At 40.9% G+C, this 8,004-nt stretch overlaps 1 long non-coding RNA gene across 1 annotated transcript; it reads right to left on the reverse strand.

The window, feature by feature from the left end:
* Positions 1–258: 258 nt before the first annotated feature.
* Positions 259–7,729, reverse strand: LOC136394859 (uncharacterized). Its single transcript, XR_010749244.1, has 3 exons — positions 7,578–7,729; positions 7,194–7,302; positions 259–928 (listed from the first exon to the last, which is right to left on the reverse strand). It is a non-coding gene; the product is annotated as an uncharacterized lncRNA (long non-coding RNA).
* Positions 7,730–8,004: the final 275 nt, after the last annotated feature.

The following is an 8,004-nucleotide window of genomic DNA, read 5'->3' on the forward strand; positions in this document are numbered from 1 at the left end:
TATGAAAATATTGGTGAGATCACAGAGCAGTAGAAAAAAAGCAAAAGATGTCAATGATGATAAATAAATGAAAATATAGCATCAAAAACATTTGGAGAAGAGAGATCAAATTTAGAAATTGGAAATAAATTTGTAAAAAACTCACTACAAGACACCCAAATTTCCAAACATTTCAACCTAAAACTATATATATGTATTAAGTTTTTGCTAACAAATAGAAGGTGTTAGTATTTTTAGCAGAAAAGGACCCTTAGCAGATTCACAAATAATACTTTTATTTATTCTTCCATTGTGAAGGATACACATATGTTAGCTTAAGCAAGATCTCCTGCCTTACACAGTTTCATTGTGGAAAAAATAATATTGACCAAGCCTCTGACCCTGCCTGGCCTGAAACTGATACACACTTAGAATCATGGAAGTTTGCAGCTGGAATAGCATTAAATAGCTTATGACTTCATACTAGTTATTTACACAAAGTAATAATAAATGTCATGAAGATAGAAAGTTTAAATAATTATTTTAGACCAATTGTACAAATGGGGGTCCTACTTAATGAACTTGCTCTTTCTCTTTGCCCTACTGGGTAAAGCCCTTGCACAGAAGTCTAAACTCTGAAGTAGGCAGCACTTTGGAGATGACAGTCTGACTGCAGCATTGTGCACAGAAGAGGAAACAGACGGGGACAGTGCGCTTGACAAGTCGAAGATCTCAGGCCAGCTTAATGAGAAAGCCAACCTCAGCAGAAGGAAGGACCATAAACTCGCAGCCCATAGGAAATTCAGGCCCCTCTCCAGGGAAGCGGCCTTCTGCCCCAGACCAGTATAGACGCAGAGGACGGTGGCACATGCTGAAGAGTGTGGTGACACTGAGATGAGCAGCTTATTCCAGAGGAAAGGTGTTTTGTCTGTTTGTTCATTGATCACCCCTGTTGGTGAGAAAGAACTGTTAACTTATACCAGAAACTCACAAAGCATGATTTATAACTTGTACTATCAATATATAAACTTAACTTTTTGAAGCCCAGAGAGCATACTAGACCAGTTGGAACCTTGGCCCCTGGATGCCAGTTGTCTAGGCCTGGTTTAGGGCATGAGAAAGAGGAATCACTATGTAGGTCTCTGTGAATTGTGTCAACAATTTTTGTTTTTAATATTAACAGCATTGGAAAATCAATTCAGGCCAAGGGTTTAAAACAGAAGGGTGTCTTCAAATTTATGCTCAAATAAAGTTATTGACTCCTACCTTCTGTCCATTACATGTTGTGTGGATTTTGCTAAGTTATTTATTCTGTCTGTGCCCCGGGTTATTCACTTGTAAAATGGCATTCAGCTTCTACTGTTGTTATGAAGATTAAATGAGGTGATGCTTTAGAGTGCCTAAAACAATGCCGGATACAGCAGACCCTCAGTGGAGGGCACTGGTATTCAGCTCTGCTTGTTCTGTGTCATGATCCAGTGATCATAATAAATGGAAAAAGAAAAAGGAAAAACCCAAGGGGGGACAGAGAGCTTGATAATAGAGAAAGAAGAAGAGGTAGAAGATGAAGTGAAGAGAGTTCTCTAGACTTATTTAAAATGAATGATTAGTAAGTAGGACACAGAGAGGGAGATGCTCTGGGCTTTGAATTTGGACTTCAGAGAACTCTTATCTTTTATGACAGCCCTTTGAAATGTTGAGTCTTCCATTAACAGCATCCTTTGCTCTTCAGCACTGACAAATGTTCAGCAGCTCTACTTTGAATTGGGTTGTTTTCTTGGAATATCTAGCACCCAGTTATTCTCTGAACTATAAGAACAGTATCATAGCCAACTCAAGTTGAAAAAAGACTTTTAGTTTGGCATCTGAAGCTCCCTGAAACCTGGGCCCAACCTGCATCTAATTCCTACAGCCCCTCTCAACTGTAGCATCCCCGATCGGATGGATGCATAAAACATTGCCATGGTTGCAGATCCAGCCCGGGCTTCCTAATGCAGTCATCAGGGTCCTTCCAATCCAGCCTCTACCTATCTCTTGCGTGTTATCTCACCACCTGTAGCCTTGTATTTCTTACTCTATCAGCAACACTGAATGTCCTGTAGGTGCTATTCATTCTCTCTACATACCAAGTGCATCTTCTAACCTGTGCTTTTGCTCAGAAGTATCCTCTGACCACCTGCATGCCCATTATAGCCCATGTGACACTTACTCTTACTTCCTCCACCAGGAAAGTGAACTCTGACCCTCTGACTGAGGGCGGTACTCCTCCCCTCATAATGCGTTACTTATGTTCTGGTTCCTCCTGTTGGCTCTGAGCTCTTCAGACCCACTGAATTGCGTGCATGGCTTATAGAAGGCTCTCACGGTGAGCGATACCTTTGCTGCACCTGAACACTCACCCTCTGTCCCTGGCTTATCACTCTTGTTGTGGTGAGTTCCCTTCATTTTCAGAATTACCGAAACTCTTGTTCTGTGTATTAAGTGCGTCTTCATAGTGCTGTTTATTTCACTGTCTATACGTTAGGCTCTTCCATAAAATCATGTATTTGGGAGAGAGACTGTAGCTTATACATCTCTTTATTCCAATAACTTTCATGCCGGCACATCAAGTTGCCTGATAAATAGTTGTCAGTGATAAAGATGATGATTTCTGCTTTCCCTCTGGCTTCTGTCCTCCACCCATCAAACCCTACTTATCCCCAAGGTCTTCCTTTCCACAGATTCCTCCAGTACTTACTGCTTTTACTTTCCTTGGGGACACTTATTCATTCACAGTCATTCACTTTTTTTGTTGTTTGGTTTTTTTTCCTGAAGTTGGAAGTGGGGAAGCAGTCAGACAGACTTCCTTATGTGCTTGACTGGGATCCACCCGGCATACCCACCAGGGGGCAGTGCTCTGCCTATCTGGGGCATTGCTCCGCTGCGGCTGGAGCCATTCTAGTGCCCAAGGCTGAGGTCATGGAGCTGTCCTTCAGTGCCCAGGCCAACTTTGCTCCAGTGGAGCCTTGGCTGTGGAAGGGAAAGAGAGAGACAGAGAGGAAGAAGAGGGGGAAAGATGGAGAAGCAGATGGGCACTTCTCCTGTGTGCCCTGGCTGGGAATCGAACCCGGGACCTCCACACGCTGGGCCGACACTCTATCACTGAACCAAGCTGCCAGGGCCACAGTCGTTCACTTTTATTTAACTGCTCCATGAGTGTACAAGTTGTTGGTTTTTTTCTGTTTTAGCAAAATTGAATCTCTGCCTCATCTTCTTTTGTAGCACAACCCCTCCCCTAATATGTACAATCTTATTCCCTTGTTAATCTCATCACACTGAGGAGAGCAGGAAAGAAAATGATAAAACAAACAAACAGGCGAGTGCTCTGTGTATACGTATATTTGGAAGAATATGATGCATGGATATGATGTGTGGGTCTGGTTGGCTTGATAGTGATTAGATGAAACTGAAAGGACTTTTTATAGAACTGTATTTAAGGATTAGTTGCTTAAGTAGTTGCTGTATTGATTACTTCAGAAAAGTAGAATGATATTGGACAAAGGTAAGAAAGATAAAAACACTAGTTTGGCTGGAGAAGGGACTACTACATGGTAAGTAGAGCTGTGGCTTTGGTGTTAAACAATCTGATGCCATTGCTTGTTCCCCATTCACTGTTGGACTTGGGCAGGCACCATAATCATTTCAAGCCTCTGTTTCTTTCCTTGTAAACAGGACTGAGAGTACCTTCTATCACATAAGATTATTGTAACAATTAAAGGAGCTAATGCACTGAGCTAATGCATGCAGAACGCTTAATTCAAGGCCTGGGTCAAATTAGCTATTCATGATGATGATAAGGACTCGAGGTAGGATAAGGACACAAAAGATTGAAGAGTAGAATTACTGTTGGTTGGTAATTAATGGGGCAGGAGGCTTTTATTGGGGCGTAAGAAAGGACATGAATGAGACTGGAGGGAATGGGGGAAAATAGGTGAATTAAATTGTGAAGAGCTGCCTACTGAAGGAATGAGTGCTTAGGAAGAAAAAAATGAAGGGAAGTAAGATTGAGATGTGAAAAGTTACAGGTGGGATTATTAGAAAGGAATATAAAGAGAAAGGGAAGAAGGTATGGAAAAATACCTGAAATAATCTGAACCATATTGCACTCATTTAACACATTTGAGGGTGTAAGACCAACTGATGTACTGTGAGGTAATCCAGCATGGGCAGTGAGTCATGTTGCTATGGAGACTGTAGTCAGAAAGACAGAGGGGCAGAAGAGAGCTCAAAGGTTATTTAATAAATTACCTGGCTCTGTTCTCTTACCTTCAAATCTATGTTCTAATTATACAGTGTGTCCGTAAAGTCATGGTGCACTTTTGACGGGTCACAGGAAAGCAACAAAAGATGATAGAAATATGAAATCTGCACCAAATAAAAGGAAAACCCTCCCAGTTTCTGAAGGATGATGTGGCAGCATGTGCGCATGCGCAGATGATGATGTAACACCGTGTATACAGTGGAGCAGCCCACGGCTGTGCCAGTTGAGATGTGGACGGTACGGAGGAAAGTTCAGTGTGTTCTGTGGCTCACTAAATTCGAATCCGTGATCAAAGTGCAACATGAATATCGGTGCGTTTATAACGAAGCGCTACCACATAGGAATAACATTACTTGGTGGAATAAGCAGATGAAGGAAACCAGCAGTTTGGTGGAGAAACCCCATTCTGGTAGGCCATCAGTCAGTGACGAGTCTGTAGAGGGCTATACAGGATAGCTACCTAAGGAGCCCTAAAAAATCTGTGCATGAGCCCACATTGAACTGCACTGAATAGGTATGAAACTGGGAGAGTTTTCCTTTTATTTGTTGCAGATTTCACATTTCTATCGTCTTTTGTTGCTTTCCTGTGACTGGTCAAAAGTGCACCATGACTTTACAGACACACTGTATTTCTAGTCTAGCAATTTACATACCAATGCCCCCCAAAATACCATGTGGACTATACCTCAGATTCTTTATATCCAAAAAAATCCCCCCAAAACCTCACCTCATTATCATTCCTCCAAAAATCTTTGTCACCCCCACTTTCCCTATCTTGATTAATGGTGCTGGTTTTCCTAGAATAGTTCTCTCCATCTTGTATTTCTTCTCTCTCACATTTTGGCATCCAATTCATGGTCTCTGCAGTAATGTGTGTTCATCTTTTTCTCTCTCACTGCAGCTGCTTTAGTCCAGGCTTTCATTTGTCTAGAATTTCAGAGCTAGAAGAATTTCATTTTACAGAGGCTCTGAGTGGTTCGGTGACTTGCACGAAGTCACACAGGCAGTCAATGGGCTAGTCAGACCAATAAACTGAGCTCATGACTCAATTTTTCTCTTAATATCTGATGCTTGAAGTGCATAAAGATATCTACACAGCAAAACTGGGCAGGTAAACATCAGGGCAAGCTCAGAGCTTGTCTCCAAGGGGATGTTCATGACTTCAACTTGTTTAACTCTCTCAGCAAATGACTGTCAAAGCTATTCCCCATCCTGAATCTTTCCCTAAACTTAGTTTCACACTTCCTAGAGTCTGCTGGACAACTTTAATCAAATGTCCTACTAACTAATACCTAAAACTCTATATGTCTAAATGGAAACTCCTCATTTTCTTCCACCCCACTCAGAAAGGTAGACAATAGCAATGAATTAAGAATTGGGATCTAGACCAGGGGTCTCCAAACTTTTTACACAGGGGGCCAGTTCACCGTCCCTCAGACCATTGGAGGGCCAGACTACAAAAAATACTATGAACAAATCCCTATGCACACTGCACATATCTTATTTTAAAGTAAAAAAACAAAACAGGAAGAAATACAATATTTAAAATAATAAACAAGTAAATTTAAATCAACAAACTGACCAGTATTTCAATGGGAACTATGCTCCTCCACTGACCACCCATGAAAGAGGCGCCCCTTCCAGAAGTGCGGCGGGGGCCAGATAAATGGCCTCAGGGGGCCGCATGTGGCCCGCGGGCTGTAGTTTGGGGACCCCTGATCTAGAATTTAATCTCATCTTTGCTATTTACTAAGGTAACCTCATGAAGCCTCAGTTTCTTTAGCTGTAAAATAGAAATAACAATGGAACTTAATGGAACTATTGGGAGAAGTAAGAGACATAATGATTATATTAAGCACTTAGCATAGCATCAATCATGTAGTAATTGCTCAATAATATCAGCAAAATCTCCCAATAAGAAAGCTCAACATTATTTTCAACTCTTCTTCTTTCCTCCCTAGTTTTCTTCCTCAATCAGTTGCTGAGTCCCAATGACTCCACTGCCCTTAGAGTGCCACGTTCATTTAGCCACACCTCTATTCTTACTGCCAGCCCGGAGAGAACCTTGATGGATAATTTATGGATCTATAAGTAATCATACCTTGACTGCAGCAGAAATAACATTTTTTTTTCACCCAGGTTTCCCTTCCCCTCCTCCAGTTAGCTCTAGAAGGAGCTGTGTTGCTCTGGTGGAACTTATATGGACTATATTCCATTTGAATAGCTTACCATGTAGCACAGTAACGTGCACATGATTAAATGAGTCAGGTCAACTTTTCCTCGAGGTTTCTTCCATTGTCGCACTAACATTCACATTTAATTTGTTGCTTAACTTAACACAAACTTTTGCTTTCAGCCCAGAATAAATAAAAAGGAACCTCAGTTAGCCAAACCTGCTTTGCTATCTCAACCTCATGTTATATGTCAATGATTTCATGACAGTTCGTGTACTTACAGGGAAGCTGCTGGTGTCTGAGACATGAGGCATTCAAAAATTGTCCAGACAGTGGGTTCACAGTACCTCAAATCCCTGTGACTCAGTTTTCCACACATGTGTGAATAGGGGAAATGCTTTCAGATCAGCAACTGTGCCCTTTTCCTGGCAGCACAGACATTGCTGATGTGCACTATTCCAAACTGCGGGCAGTTTCCCCAGTGAAAACAATGAGAGCAGAATCACAGCATTAAACAGCTGGCAAGGAATGTTAGAGATAACTAATCTATCCTTTGTTTTGAACACAATCCTGCTTTAGACTATTTTGAACAGATAAAAAAAAACAAACACGCTATTTGAATGGGTCTTCATCAGTAACTGTCTTCAAAAATCTCTGCCTTCTAAAGTAGGGATTAATTCATTCTGTCTGGAGCAGACAGTATAGTTCCCAAACAAGAGCCTTTGCCCATTTTCTCTTACCTGGAAAAGAGCCCATCTGAGGGAGTTGCTATCCCTTTCTTGTGAGTCTCAGGATTAAAACCTGATCAGTCTGAGCTTGCCAAAGAATGGTTTGGCAGGTGACCCAGTTCTGTGCAATAAAATATAATGAAAGGTCAGCTAGAGAGAGCTTCTGGGAAAGGTTGTAAAAGAAGAGTTACAAAATACAAACAAAACAAAAAAACAGTCCTAATTTTTGGCTGGACCTGATCCATGGAGCTGTGGAAGCTCCCTTGCATCCATGAAAGAAGTCAGCCAAGGACAAAGCTACATAGTAACGATGGCAGGACAGAAATACAGTATGGAAAGAATTTGGTTCTTTGAAGTCACTGAGCTATTGAATCAACCAACCTGGAACCAACTTACCTTAGGATTTCTCATTATATGAGGTAGTTAATGTCCCTTATTGTTTATATTGGTGGTTATAAATTGGTGGCTTCTTGTCCAGAATTTTGTTGGAAACTGACATTCAAATCTCCATATCCAGATAAAAGTTGTTCCAGAGTATGGAACAGTATTCGTTGGCAAGAATCTAGCAAAATAAATAGTAACAGTAGCATATTCTTTGGATTCTTTAAGACCAAGTGTGCCAAACTAAAATTATTTCTTTCTTTTATAGAATTAGATTACACATCATATTAGTAGATTACATGAACATCAAATATTTCATTTCAGCAAACATCAGATAAAATTGCTTATAATATTTTGGTCAATAAGATGGGAAAATATTGGGAAAAGGTACAAATGTTTAAAGAAGACAAGATGCTAGAGAAAGACAAGACTGTAACGTTAG

Source organism: Saccopteryx leptura, chromosome 2, assembly GCF_036850995.1.
Source record: "Saccopteryx leptura isolate mSacLep1 chromosome 2, mSacLep1_pri_phased_curated, whole genome shotgun sequence".
Lineage (NCBI taxonomy): Eukaryota > Metazoa > Chordata > Mammalia > Chiroptera > Emballonuridae > Saccopteryx > Saccopteryx leptura.